We start from the raw sequence: 15,386 nt of genomic DNA, 5'->3' as shown, positions 1-15,386 counted from the left end.
ACTGCAGACGGGCCTGGATGTGTACTTTCTTCAGCAGGGGGACACGTCTGGCAGTGCAGGATTTGAGTCCCTGGCGGCGCATTGTGTTACTGATAGTAGCCTTTGTTACTGTGGTCCCAGCTCTCTGTAGGTCAATCACTAGGTCCCCCCGTGTGGTTCTGGGATTTTTGCTCCCCGTTCTTGTTATCATTTTGACGCCCCGGGGTGAGGAGGGAGTTGAAAGTCCGTGTTGCCCAACGACAGCCCCAAAACATCATTGCTCTAGAGGAGATCTGCATGGACGAATGGGCCAAAATACCAGCAACCGTGTGTGAAAAGCTTGTGAAGAGTTACAGAAAACGTTTGGCCTCCGTTATTGCCAACAAAGGGTACATTACAAAGTATTGAGATGAACTTTTGGTATAGACCAAATACTTATTTTCCACCATGATTTGCAAATAAATTTGTTAAAAATCAAACAATGTGATTTTCTGTTTTTTTTTCCTTCCACATTCTGTCCTCACGGTTGAGGTGTACCCATGTTGACAATTACAGGCCTCTCTAATACTTTCAAGTGTGAGAACTTGCACAATTAGTGGTTGACTAAATACTTATTTGCCCCACATTTCAACTTGTTTTCACAATATTACTATTAAATGCAGCACTTTAGCAGCTCATCGGTGCATTATCGCCAACAACTGAGTTTAAAGTATGGAGAGGAACAACCATTAAAGATTCCAAGAAAATAATGATTAAAAATAAATTAATCAATCAGTAAAATCACTGTTCGTACAGGCGCAAGCAGACAAAAATGTACTTGCACTGTGTCAAACTTTAGAGGAAAAATAACCTATTTTGTAACAGTCTGGAGCTCTGATTGGCATCAAGTGAGTGAATGTTTTATATGTGTAGAAAAAGGAATATCTAAGCATTTTGATACTAGGAAATGCTAGTGTAACGGGTACACGCAGGTCCGTTGTGGAGTGTGGAAACCTCCTTGCTGATTCCTTCATGTAGGTGCGCCGGCGGCTGTGCCGTCGGCTCGAGCTTTATGGCACAGCGGTTAACGTACCTACCTGCCGAGTGGAAGCATCGTGTGTGTGCGGGTTCGCGTCCCAGCCTAGTCAGAGGTGGGAGCAGAACGCGGGGCGGTGCTGACACATCGATTACACTAGCAAAAGTTTGCCTCTCGACTGAAATACAACTCTGTGCGCAAGGAACTACTGTACGCTGAAGCAGGAGTTCCAAGTGAGCGTATATTTGATCTTTATATAATTGTGAAACTGCAACGCTCGGGGTCATTGAAGGACGATTGTAGTCTGTCTCTCCACAATGTGTCAATAGGTGTGTTTAAATGGGTCCAAAAATCCTATTTCTAATCCGATTTAAAGGCCAATACTATTAAAAATGTCTCGAATAAACACCTTAGCCAATCGGATTCACCCGGATCGTACTGTATTTTGGATTGGATTGTAAGAGGTAGTCTACGCCGATTGATAATCTGCTCCATGCCACATGTAAACTGCTGAGTGGCACGGATTGGGTTGATGGAGAGGATTGTTTGGTTTGCGCATGTCACATGGGTGAAGCAGGAAGTGCACCTCTTTCTCACTTATGCTGCTTTCATATGATGTCATTATTAGAGTAAATACCACTTGTCGAGTGGAAAATTGCATGTGAATGCCCCCTCAAGTTGTATTTCATACTGGATTTTATTAAGATACCCGGGTTTTCGAGATGGGATGACCGTTTTCCTTTTCAAGAAGCTGTGAATGGGAAAAAAACCTTTTTTTTTTTTAATAGAATATCTACTGTATCATCAATTTGTATGTTTTGTTTTTTTTTTACGCCAGAATTAAATTTAACGAAGTGGTTGCTAAAATGTTCAATTACAAACAAAAACTTACTGTTTGCATTTTGAAGCAATCTGTTCTTATTTTAGATGATGAATTAATGGGTCTAAAACTGTTTCTCCCAAGTGCCAAAAAGTTAGAAGGGAAAAAGAAAACAGGGTTGTATGCAAATGAAAATAAAGAAATGTGAACAAGGTGTACCGATGAAAATTCTCTGGATCATTGTTCTACTACTGTGTTGTCTTGTGATCCCTCAGCCTCCTGGCAAGTCAGTGGTTCTTGACCACAAAGAATTGACTTGGACTCACATTGGCCCATAAGCCGGCAGCCATCTGTTCTCACAGCGTGAACAACAGACATGACATGCTCATAGATACACTGAGTGGCAGATTAAGTTTTCACATCTCCTGCATGAAGCCTGAAAAAAGCCACCCAAACTCAGTGAGCTCCTTTCAGATAAGAATCAACAAATGATGCTGCCCTATTAACATATTTTTTCTTTTGTGCTACAGTAGACACTCCAGATCACCCCACGACAGATAAAAATTGGTGTCACTTCTTAAAAAATATTTCAGTTTTGCTATCAAAAAATTTGAGACTACAGTTTTCCACGGTTGGACAAAGTATTGGATTTTATATATACATGTATATATATATATATATATATATATTTTTTTTTTTTATGTCTTCAATTGGATGTATTCTCTGTGTTTATACTCAAATTCCTATTCTCCTTGTCTAAGCAGTTGAACAGGACAGGTAAAAAAAAAAAAATGTATTATGGCGATATTTTTCTTACGTGGTCGACAGTCTGAGCAAGCCAGTCGACAAAACAAGGCCTGCTTGCAAGGCTTGTTTTAAGGCAACTGAAATGAGGTGAAAACATGGTGAAACATGTTGCTGACCAGCATCGAGATTTGACTCATATGGGATATTGGATATTAAAATAGCGAGAGGTTGCAACTCATTTCAAACACTTCATTTCAAATAGTAGTCATTCGAATGTGAATTACTATGTGATAAGCTATTTTGTTTCTTGCTGGTAATATTTGAGAAAATATGTAGTCAAGTTAGAGCACAGCACACTCAGCCCCCCAGCAATGGAGCGTTGAGAGATTAGAAATTTAATGAGGACATTATCTATTGTTTGCAATGCAATAAATCACATGAAGTAAAATACAAGAATAGGGAATAGAATAAGGATTTTAGTGTAAATTAGGGATGTCCTGATTGCATTTTTTTGCAACCGAGTCCGACTCTGCCAATACCGAGTCCCGATCCGATACCGAAAGTTTATTTAAAAAAAAAAAAAAAAAAAAAAAAGTTTTAAACATGTTACTCTCCCACCGTGGCACCCAAGATCAAGTGTAGTATCAAGTGTAGTAATTATTTTTAAATAAGAATAACGTAGAAAAATGCTTGTCTTTACTAAATGCTTCATTGAGTGAGACCACTCAAATCCACTCTCACTTACACAATAAGTTGCCACAGCAAACTGCCGCAAGGGTGTAACAAGCTAAACAATGACTGACACATCTGTGCCTTTGATGGTAGAGCTACAGAGCCTTCACTCAGTAGATCAAAGCAACAAACCTGTCAATCATCAACTTTAAGTAAAAAACTCCAGCTTCCTGCTGGCCAAGAAAAGCCACATGAGAGAGAGTGAGAGGCTGTACGAGCATGAAGCAGAAAAACATATATTTTTTAAATTAAAAACCCGATCATTTTCACCCGATTTCGATCCTCCGAAAAATGGTGCGATCGGCCTAATTTCTGACCACGTGATAGGATCAGGACATCCCTAGTGTAAATTCTACAATGATATTGCTATATTTTAAACCACTCCTTAGAGAGGTACTTTTTTTTAAATTGCAATTGACATTTCACATAACTGGCTGAATAAACTGTTGTTTTCCTGTCACCAAGGGGCATACAACTCTGAAGTTGCTCAAGAAAGACTTGTGATCTTAATGAACCCAAGTCATGGTGAGATGGGAACATGTGTGCGTGAGCCCCATCATTACCACTCTGCCATGAAAGGAAAAGAATGGATGCAGCTTTGCAGACACATCAATTTACTTCTTTTTTGCTGGTGAAAATATGCTTAATGCTTAAGGTATGACAGATCCCTGCTTCTGACAAAAACAACAGCAATTATGCTAAAGGAAACACAGATGTAAGGTCTGGACCTAAAAACAGCAAAAAAATGCTTAAAAAATGAAAACTGCAACAACTATCTTCTCTTAGATGTTACAAAATTATTGGATGGTGCCTAGTGTGGCCATACATACTGCATTATGCATGACAGTCCTGCATTAAAATGCCTCATCCTGCACCCTGCACAGGCTCAAATAAGGCACTTAGGCCTATTTGTCCTCCTCTTTGGAGTTTGACTTGGATGTAACGCATTCCAGTGTACAGTGGTACCTCTACATACGATCGCTTCGACACACGAACTTTTCGACATCCGACGTAAAATTTGACTCGCCATTTGTTTCTACATCCGACGACATGCTCGAAATACGACGACAATGGCAGCACCGCAGACGAATGCACGGCGGATTTTCTTGTGTGACAAATCAACACAGGTTTCAGAAAAGGTTGGTACAGGTGGTGAAACAAGGAAAAAGTTGATGCTTACCTTCGAAATGAAGATGCAAATGACAGAAAAATATGAGCGTGGGGTGGGCATCCGTGAAATGGCTCAACAATACATCTCCACGGTCCTCCTCCGACCATCGTTCGCCAGTCTTTATAAATTAAGCTGACAATTCTTATTGTCTCCAAAGAAATCGCCAGCTTCGCCACGTTTTCATCATTTCTTTTACAACTTATTCAACACAAAACGCCTGCTGTCTGCCTCAAATGATGGTGTTCTCAAGAGAACATTCAAAGTGAAAGTGAAACTCAAGCTCACCGGTCTGTTTCTGGCACGTGAGCCCCGCGGTGCGTTCAGGTACACAAAAAAACGTCCGCCTTATTAGAACCCGATTCGTTACACTATTACAGGAATTATTATTATTCTTTTTATTACATTATTCCAATTTTGATTTATAATTTATTTGTTTTGCTACGTGTAATTGCCATTTGTAATAGCACCAGCAGTATTTTTTAAGGATTTAGTGCAGGTTTTTGGGCTGTGGAACGAATTAATGGAATTATAATGTATTCCTATGGGAAAATCCTGCTCGACATACGACCATTTCGACTTACAAACAAGGTCCTGGAACGGATTAACTTCGTATGTAGAGGTACCACTGTATTCCCAATTACAAAGACGGTATTGGCGATACTTTGTTTCAATTGTGTCTGTTTGTGTTCGCACACGAGCAGTCAGCCACTTTCCACATTACACTCGGCAGTCGTTGTTGGTGCTAAGCTAGCATTTTGAAAATATTGTATATGCCGTGAAATATTTTTAATATTGTATTTTTCAAACATATCATGGTTCAGTACTGGTTGTGTCTGGAACAAGTTAAGGGGAAAAGTAAAAAAAAAAAAAAAAAAAAAAAAATCGAAAAACTATATCATTAAATGTGTTAGGCAAATAAAACACACACACACAAATTTGTTTCCACTTACACCATTCGACAGCATTCGGTGGACATGAAACATGGTGTCAAAGCTTGATGAAAAATGATCATAAAAACGTTAAGAGTCCCATTCACCACTGTTCATAGTTTTGCTTATTCAATACCAGGGCCGTGCAGAGACCGATGGAGGGGCAGGTGCTCATTGATCAAAAGGGGCACATGAATAGGAATTTGATAGAACTTGCAACAACATAACTTCCGTTTAACCAGCTTTACAGTATAATTGCCTGTGACTGTGATAGTCTTTAATTGGGAGGGGGGAATAGTGAATAGAAACCAACACTGTCATCAACTCGTTCTGGTTGTAATTCAGTCAGTCTTTGCGTCTTTTCTTCCTTCAACCTCCATGTCAAAACTTCCTTCCTCAACTTGTTGTTCATCTGAGAAAAAACGACATCAGATGTTCACTATAATTGTTGGATTTTATACCTGAATATCCTTGCAAACTGTGTTTTTCTTACCTATTGTGATTTTCACCGAGCTGATGAAGGATCCACTGCCTTTAGCAGCCTCATCCAGCTCCTTTTTTTTTTTTTTTAATATCCTTCAACCTTTCCTTACGAGGCATGTCTACATAATAAAATATAAATCTTGAATTTAAAAAAATCTGATTCCCAGGTGGCTTTTATTTTTAAAGGTTTCTTAATTTCTTTCTTTCTCAATAACGTTGTGAAGAGAGCGAGAAGACAGAACACTAAACAAGGGGGACTAGCGGGAACAATACAAAACATACATTTTACCACAAAATACATAGAAATTGAATTACCAAATAATCACATTAAGATTCATATAAACACCGGAATCACAGAAAATGAAATAAAGGGGTGAATTGCAAATATTAAATTTAGATTAAAATGAGAACTTAGAGATGTGTACCTTTCTAGATAACATTGTAAAAAGATCGGACAAATATGGTTGCCAACAGAGAGTAGAAACACACGGATCGATATAGCCATAGGACGGGGGATAAATAATTATTAAAGTAGAAAACTATATAAGAGAAAATTACCTATCATTAATTATTCTTTTAAAAAATCCCCACAATAAATCTGGTGTAAGAATTTTCACTATTTGCTCGGACACGGTTTATAAGGGTAACACCGTTTCCAACCACCAGATGTCCTCGAACTCCTCACCACACACCAAGCTCAAAAAGGACCAACGTGCAGGGTTGGGGGGGTTACGCACCAGCTTAGCGGCCCACAGACGGCATTTTTTTTTTTTTTTTAAAGTTGTTTTCTGTGTTCAAGTAAAGTACTCGGTGGTGTGTCTGCACAATCGGCCATCACGCACATATATACTAAAAACAAAACAAAAAAGCCCAGTCAAAAGGGGCACTTTGGACATTAAGGGGCAAAGGGGGCAGGTACTCAAGCAACCCCCCCCCCCCCCCCCCCGCATGTGCCTGCTCAATACATACCGTATTTTTTGGACTATAAGTCACAATTTTTTTCATAGCTTGGCTGGGGGTGCTTATAGACCCTACCCACGTGACGTCACAACTCCGCCCTCCTGACTGGTGCCGCCCAATTGTCCGTCAACACATCGTGTTTACCTGTTACGGCTACGTACATTCCTCCTATTTACGGCGTGTTTTTCTGCTCGTTAACATTAATAATCAAAATGGTGAAGGCGTGTGTGGCGGTCGGTTGCAATAACAGAGAAGATAGACGGAGAGACTTGAAGTTCTACCGGATTCCGAGAGACCCGGTGAGGAGAGCGAGATAGGCTGCTGCAATTCGACGAGAAAACTGGGCTCCAAACGATTACCACAGATTATGTAGTAGTCATTTTATATCTGGTAAGATGCATTTAATATATATTTAGAGGGTTTTGGGCTGACAACCACAATTAAGATCATTGCTAGGCTAATCGCCGACAACATACACGTATGTATGTAGTGAGAGTGCTATCGCTAAACCATATAAACATTAAAAGCCCTAGCTCCATTGACAAATGACATGAAATACATTAGACTTGACAGTGGATGTTAGCAAGAACAAAAGATTTTGAATTGAAAATTTCGTAACTCACCTTTCCAAGCACAAGATAGATTCCTGCCGAATTTTCGTGGACGAGGACCTGTTTCACCCAACCAGCAACGAAGTATTTATAAGCCTCCAAGCTCTTAAAGTTTTTCAAACTTTCGTGAGAATAGGCTGATTTTGTGTGGACAAGATAGTTGTAAATATCAGGGTAGCTAGCAGATGTCAGGCAAAGACGGCGAAGACAGCGGGTCGAAAAACATCGATTTAGGCATCAAATATGGATCTGGCGAATGGATAAACTGAAGCTTTTCCACATAACGCCTTTTATGCAACGCATCCAGTGAGTTTACGGCATCCGAAAGCACCGGGTCTTCCATGAAATGCATTATAAATTGCTCGATCAATTGAGACCATTGATAATACAGACCCAAAATGACGGACAATGGGGCGGAACAATACAGCGATCACGTGATTTTGTGACGTCGGTGGGTAGGGTCTATACTCTGGAGCGACTTATGTGTGAAATTATTAACACATTATTATATCATTACATATTTTATTTTGGTGTTTTGGAGTGACACTTCTGGTTTGGTAAACTTTGTAGTATGTTCTATATTCTACAGTTATCTGAATAACTCTTAATCGCTATGTTACGTTAACATACCGGCCACGTTCACATTTCATTGTTCATGCATCATGTAACATTATCATATTGTACACTTATTCAGCATGTTGTTCTCTATAGTATATTTCTTTTAAATTGCCTTTCAAGCTGACATATCTGTTCTATGTGTTGGATTTAATCAAGTAAATTTCCCCCAAAATGTACTCCGGTGCGACTTATATGTTTTTTTTATCTTTTCATTGTGCGTTTTTGGGCTGGTGCGACTTATACTCAGGTGTGACTTATAGTCCAAAAAAATACGGTATGTGTTTCCTATTATTTGTAATATATGTGTTATTTATGTTATTTTATTGAAACATAAAATGGATTACCTCATTTAAAAACTAGCTTGGACCAGAGCCTTTGTGTTTCAGCTTTCCTATTGTAACAGAACGCTGAATTATCGACAATGCTATCAGTTACAACAGCACCTTGGTTAATTATGCAGAATTATGCAGTCTTGAGAACATTGTATTAGCAAGTTGTTATCCGGCAGATGGTTCTTTTGCCTCTTTTGAAGGTATTAACCTTGTTTTAGTAACTAACAAGCAGTGCTTACGAGGGGTGTTTAAAATTTGGCTGACGCTTTTCTCCTGATCACATCGTCGACACCAGCACGACCCGGTCGCAAAACAAACAAGTTCATTATACGGGAAAGCCAGGCCAAAGAGAGCCACATGTGACGAGCAAATAAGTAAAGCTCACAATAGCACTTTGCTGCTGCACATTAAAAACAGCAGCTTAAAGCCATCAGAAGACACATTCTCTCTTATCATGTTAATTAAGGCGCCACCGTCCATGTGCAGTAGAAAGATTTCCATAAGTTGCCAGCATTTACTCTATAGTTTCTAGTACAGATGTAATTGGGACATATTTGCCCTCATGGTGTCATCAACAACCCATCTTCATTGCTTTTCTTATTGCCAGATAGAACTGGTGTGGCACAAACGGCTTAGTAAAATGATGGACAGTTGGCAGTAGGGTGATAAAAGGCAAATTGTTAAAATTGGTATTTGTATACAGTACAATTGAAACTATATTTTGTCACTTACAGTACAGGACAAAAGTTTGGACACACCTCATGCAATGCAATTTAAATGAATGTCCCAACCCCATTGATAAAGCAATAGATTCCACTAATCAACCCTGAAAAGGTATACCTGTGAAGTCAAAAAACATTTTAGGGGACTCCTTCTTGAAGTACATCAAGAGAATGGCAAGAGTGTGCAAAAATGTAATCAGACCAACGGGTGACTACTTTAAAGATACTACAATATTATACATGGTTTTAGTTATTTCGCCTTTTTATGCTAAGTACATAATTCCACACATGGTCATTCATAGTTTTATTACCTTCAGTGAGAATTTACAATAGTAATTTACAATGAAGTAGTCATGAAAATAAAGAAAACTCACGAATGAGTAGGTGTGTCCAAACCTTTGGCCTGTACTGTATACTATGAAACCAAGAGACACACATAAACTGAAACACTTGTCCATCAAGTTTAGATGTCACTCCCTTGCAACTGTTTTACACTCAGCAATTAGCAGCAGAAATTGCATTTTTAATCCAACACACGAAAAATCTCCCCCTTGATCAAAATTGTAAATGGGGATTTATGACAATGCACCCAACTATAGAGGTTTTTCACGTGGCATCCCTGCACTTCCACTAAAATGGTATTGCCCATCTTGGACCTGTCGCCATCCTTGTCACTTGTACACACACTGTACTTTTAAGCAGCGATACGCCGCAACAAAATTTGAAATGGTGAATTACTTAGTAGCATTTTGCTACACAAATGTGGAGGAGGATTCGAATAATCTGCACTTTTACCGGATCCCAAAAGAGAAGGAGCGGCGTCAAGAATGGATGGCTGCCATCAAACGGCTAAACTTCTTCCCAACTAACGGTTTGTGGTGACCCTTTATTATATAACATAATTCACCCACGGAACTTGTGTGTGCATTTGGCCGAGCACGTTACCGGCTATGTCACAGTCACGTGACACAGACACTTAAGAGCCGCGCGCGTTCCGGCTGAGTTCACGAGAGAGAGCAATAGAGTTACAGCGGCTGGACAGAGCAATTCAAGCTAACAAGACGCTTAACATTGCATACCGCTTCAGGTTTTCATAGGATGTATGCAAATATCATTATCATTTTTAATTAGGCTAATGTTTGAGTGTGTTTGGCCGCTGGGCCAAGCTACCACTGAACCAGGGACAATGCTTCAAGAGGAAAGCATCACACTTCCGCATGCAGAGAGAAATAAAATCTAACTAAGAATGGCTTTGATCTAATGTGATGCGTGTGATTTGCGTGCACTCTAATTCACTAACTTATGTGCATTTAACCCGTTTTTATTTCTTGAATGTATTTATTCATTGTAGGAGAGAAAAGCAAGAATCCTCTGTCACCCGATTACGTGCCATTCCACCTTCAACCGACGCCAGCAAATGAAGAAACGCATGCGGAAGACGGCGGCTGTTCCTGATGCTATGATTGTGTTGCTCCCACATGCAAAATTTAAAAAACTGACATTGTAATAAATAATACAATATGAAATAAATAATAGCATATACAGATTTAAAAGTAATTGAATGGTAAATACTCCATTTTAATGATACTTTCTAGTAGTGTAAAGTGGACCAATTCAAAATACTGTAAAGACAAGACAGAGGGGAATATTCATTGTGCTGTCCCATGCATTTCATATTCACTGTCTGGCAACAACTCTGCATGCATTTCTTATTTCCTGTCTTGCTACAGGTCTGTTTGAAATTAATCTACGTGTGGGCAAATTACAGTACATGAAAAATTCACTCACCTTACTGAAAACGATGTAAACATCTGACGTGTTCTTCGCCAATAAAGGCTTCTTGACAGATCCTGCTACGAAGTATTTCTAGCCCTAATGGCATTTGTAGGCTTTTAAAGTTAGGTGGGTGTAAGTCTTCATGGTAACCAGGTAATTATCTATGTCCGGGTAATCTAAATGTGGCAGCTCGAAAGCTAAAATAATGTCCTGTCTCAAATTAAGGCTGGTAATCGTTGTATTTTTTAGGAAATTTCCATTTTTGCCCACTTGTGGGAAACGACGCCACCAGAAGGTCCAAGTTGGAGGAATGTTTACTTCTGGACGGTAACACTTCACGAATCACGTGACGGTGAAAAACCTCTATATCATTCATTCTGACATGAGTCTGAAAATCATGATTCACTAAGGCTAGGTTCATACTGCAGGTCTTAATGCACAATTCCGATTTCCAACATGTGCTGAGCAAACTGATCCGCATGCGCAGAAGCATCAGAACAAATAACTTCGCACTGTGCATACATGACACACACACATAAGCCTTATGTGTATGCGTCAGTTTGCCCCGACTTGGCCATGTAAGGAACACTGAAATATTGCTCATTTGGCGCACAGTAAGGAACCAAGCATTATCAGGCTTATCCTTTTCTTCATTGTAATTTTTTAAGACTGTGGTCAAGCCCGCCTCCGGTGTAGTAAAAGCTGAGTTCAAACTAGGTGCTAACGCCAATGAACAGCTACATCGCTGCCGTCTTGCATGCCGCTCTCGCTCTTTGCTGATGTAATCGCTGAATTAATTCTGATTTGGGAAACTTGACAGTTCAGACCGCCGCTACAATATAGAAAAACGTGGCCCAGATCGGATTTAAACCGCATACGAAAGTGACTCAGATCGGATTTGAAATGGTCCACTTCTATGCGACTTGTCCTGTTCAGACCGTCAAGTTAATGCCTCACTCGAGTCGAAAAAACACAAAGAACAAAATTGGATTCCCCACATCATTGCAAACTGGAGGTGATACTGGGAGCAGCGAGCAGCGAAAATAAAAACTGTCCTTCTGTCCAAAGACACTTTTATTTTTTCTTCTTCTATTCAGTTTTGTTTTTTCGGTCAATTTTTTTGGCATATTGTCCTCATGAGTTAATGTTTCTAATCAATTTGAATTTGTTATTATTTACCGATTTTATTTTTCAGTATCAATTGGTCAAAAATGTACCTTGAGTGTATTTTTACAGTTTGGATGTGAGTTTTTTTTTTTTTTTTTTTTTTTTTTTTTTTTTTTTTTTTTTTTTTTTTTTTTTTAATTTAGGCAAATTGATGCGCGTTGTCTTTTCTGTTATAAACAAAACAATGTTAATAAAGTTATACTTTATAAATTGATCTCTGTTATTTTCTCTAATAGAAAAAAAGGATACAATGTGAGGCAGAGGCGTACTTATAATAGTACTAGTAGTGGTATATAGTAGTATTATAGTATATACTATAATAGTAGTATTATAGACAAATGATACTATTTACAGTGGCGGCAGAGTTTGGGGGGGGGCGGGAAACATTTACGTCTAACTTGGGGGGGGGGGGGGGGGGGCGCAACAGAAAATAATTGAGAAGCACTGACCTAGTCTAACAGACTCTTCCATGTCCACTCGATTCTCGCTTCCATTTCTGCACTGCCCTCATGTAATATGTAATGTAATGTATTGTTTTAGCCATTGATTATGACCTGTATGCGTCATTAAAATAAGATCCACGATTGTTTGTACTTGTTTTATTAAAAGTAACTGACATCAGTCCTGCCATTTTGTAAATGGTATTATTCTGGGCTCGAAGAGAAAGGAATGTCACATTCCGCTTTAGATTGTATTTTGTTTCTGAGTGTTGGCAGGCGGAGTTCCCCGAGTCGTACCTGTGTCCCATCTCATCAGCGTTGAATTTAAACGCAGGTGACCCAATGAAGGGTTGCCGAGATATTACCTTGCTGGTCGTCATTTGGAATTTTGTATTCCCTTAGTTACACTTTGCTAGTCGCGCCCTTGCCTTGGCTTTAGTTTCTTGTTGCTAGTTTCGTTCTATATCCTCTACCTCAGGGGTCCCCAACCTATTCCACAAAGGCCCACTGTGGGTGCAGGATTTCATTCCTACCAAACAAGATGACAACACGTTTTCCCCAACCTGGTGTTTTACAAGTGCAATCAGTTGATTGCAGTCATGTGTGACTTGTTTTAGCAGAAGCCTCATTGGTTCAACTGTCTCTGCTGGATCGGCTGGAACAAAAACCAGGACCCACAGTGGGCCTTGAAGACTGGGTTGGAGACCCCTGCTCTACCTTATGCTGCTATGTTAGTGTCTTGTTTGTTTCTACCCTTATAGTGTGACACTCCACCCATTGACTTGGTTACCTTCGGGTTTGTTTTGTGATCTGTCACGGACCCCTTTTTGTTATCTCTCTTTTTGCGACTGCAAGATTTTTTTGTTTGTTTGCTTGTTTGTCTGTCTAATAAATCCTGGTAACGCACTCCAATTGGTTGTTGTTGCTTTAAGATCCAGCCTTGCTTCTGCATTTGCAGACTGTAACAAGTTAATTTTTTAATACTTATAACTGAGGCAACCAATATAAATGTTTAACAAAAAAAAAACATTCCTTTTATGTTCTACCATGCTTGGCTTCTTTAGGGTCAAGGGTAAACATGAGCCTATCCAAGCTGACATTGAGCGAAGATTCATTCTGGACTATCCACAGGTGAATCCCAGGGCAGATACAGTTTATACAAACTATCACTCACACAATTTAAAATTTTCAGTGAACTTGAATCCATCTTCAGTGGCATTCATAACCAAGGAAATGAGGGTGATACATTTTGATGAGAAAGTGGCAAGTGCATGTTTAAAATACAGCTCTTGTGGCCAACTCAGATGCCTCTTCAATACAGTATGTGTAAGGATTGCCCCATGAGGTGATATGATTCTTCCACACATTCCACAATGTCCTCCCTTCCATATTTTGTGTGTTGTATGTGCAAATATTTCAAACTCAAAAGTCAAAGCCGAGTCTTAACAGGCTGATTGGATGGAGACACAAATGGCGCAATGCAATGTTTCCAAACAACTTAAAAAGAACATGTGGTGCAGCAGCTGTGTGTACCGGTCCCCTCCCTTTGCAGTGAACATTCTCAGTGTGTTGTGCGTGCACAAACACAGGTGTGAGCGAAAGGCCCATTTGCAAGCTTTGATTTGCTTTATCGACCGCTAGAGCGCTAACAGATGCAAAGCACGGCGTCTTATTATTGGGTTATGTCAAATCAAAAGGTCATCACAACAAAATAGGTCCCTTAATTATTGTTTAGAAGCTGAGGTAATGTTTCTGTGAGCTACTGTCTTAAAATAATTGTAACTCACTTTAGTCTAGATAAGATATCAAAAAATTACCAGCGTTTTAAATATATGCATTAAAAATAACATTAATTGAAGGAATTTGCCTCATGCTGCAGCTGATATATATTTATTTATTTACAAATGATCCTTTTAAAAAAGAATCCAATTTCCTAAACATCAGCCATTCTTTATGCTTAGTTCACCCGAGAACTTATTAATTTCCCCTTTTGGGAAATGAGTAGTGTGAGGAGCAGCAGCAGCAGCAGCAACAACAACAACAACAACGTGCAGAAGAAACAGAAGGTCCCTCATGCATGAAATGAAAGTGTTTCTTCCTCTGCACAGACCTACATACTTAAAAAAAAAAAATGTTCAAGGCCTGAACGTTTGTCTGTGGGATACCAAACATAGATGATCCTGGTTTGAGAACCAGGCTTTCGTATGGTGCAAGTGGATCGTGGAATTATTTTTGCACAAGGGTTACCTCGGCAACAAGTCTCTTTAATACTGTATGTTGTTTTTAAGGGCGTGCACTTACTGTGCGAGTACAATTTTGTAATGCTGAAGAGGTTGTGCGCCATCCAATTCATGATTAATCATTACTTTGTAACAATGGCATGGCACAGCCCAATGCTGCATACTATAATTTTTACCTCTGAATAAACTTTTGTACATACTGTACATGTTACAGTGTTTTAAAAGAAAGGCCAATTTCCACAGGAAGTGTGAAAAGGGAAACAAGTTTTGTAAGTAAAACATGCATTGAACAAGAGTTATTACCCTTGCAACAAGCCTTCTATGAGACATTTATTGTGCAATGTTATTAGTGCATTTATAAGGAATATGCTGGGAGGTATAGACCCTACTCACATGACGTCACAACCACACCTCCGCGCCATATTGTCCGTCAACTCGTCGTGTTGACGCATTACCGCTACGTAAATTCCTCCTATTATGGCGTTTTTCTGCTCGTTAACATTAAGAATCAAAATGGTGAAGGCGTGTGTGGTTGCAATAACAGAGAAGATAGACGGAGAGACTTGAAGTTCTACCGTATTCCGAGAGACCCGGGAGAGGAGAGCGAGATGGACTGCTGCAATTCGACGAGAAAACTGTGCTCC

General features: G+C 39.5%; 1 protein-coding gene across 4 annotated transcripts in view; it reads right to left on the bottom strand.

Annotated features, from left to right (window-relative positions):
• grid1a (glutamate receptor, ionotropic, delta 1a) overlaps positions 1 to 15,386 on the bottom strand; it is a 489,918-nt gene that overhangs the window by 211,775 nt on the left and 262,757 nt on the right. Inside the window, exon 1 of one of the 4 annotated variants that reach the window (XM_057847668.1) lies at positions 4,474 to 5,089. The exons of the other annotated variants lie outside the window; for them this stretch is intronic. The gene's annotated coding sequence lies outside the window, so the exon portion shown is untranslated. Of the gene's footprint in view, positions 1 to 4,473; positions 5,090 to 15,386 lie in introns of those variants that run through there. 4 annotated transcript variants of the gene reach the window in all.

The sequence above is a fragment of the Corythoichthys intestinalis genome, chromosome 10 (assembly GCF_030265065.1).
Source record: "Corythoichthys intestinalis isolate RoL2023-P3 chromosome 10, ASM3026506v1, whole genome shotgun sequence".
Lineage (NCBI taxonomy): Eukaryota > Metazoa > Chordata > Actinopteri > Syngnathiformes > Syngnathidae > Corythoichthys > Corythoichthys intestinalis.
Note: the sequence above shows the minus strand (reverse complement) of the source record. Positions and strands in the feature narration are given on the sequence as shown.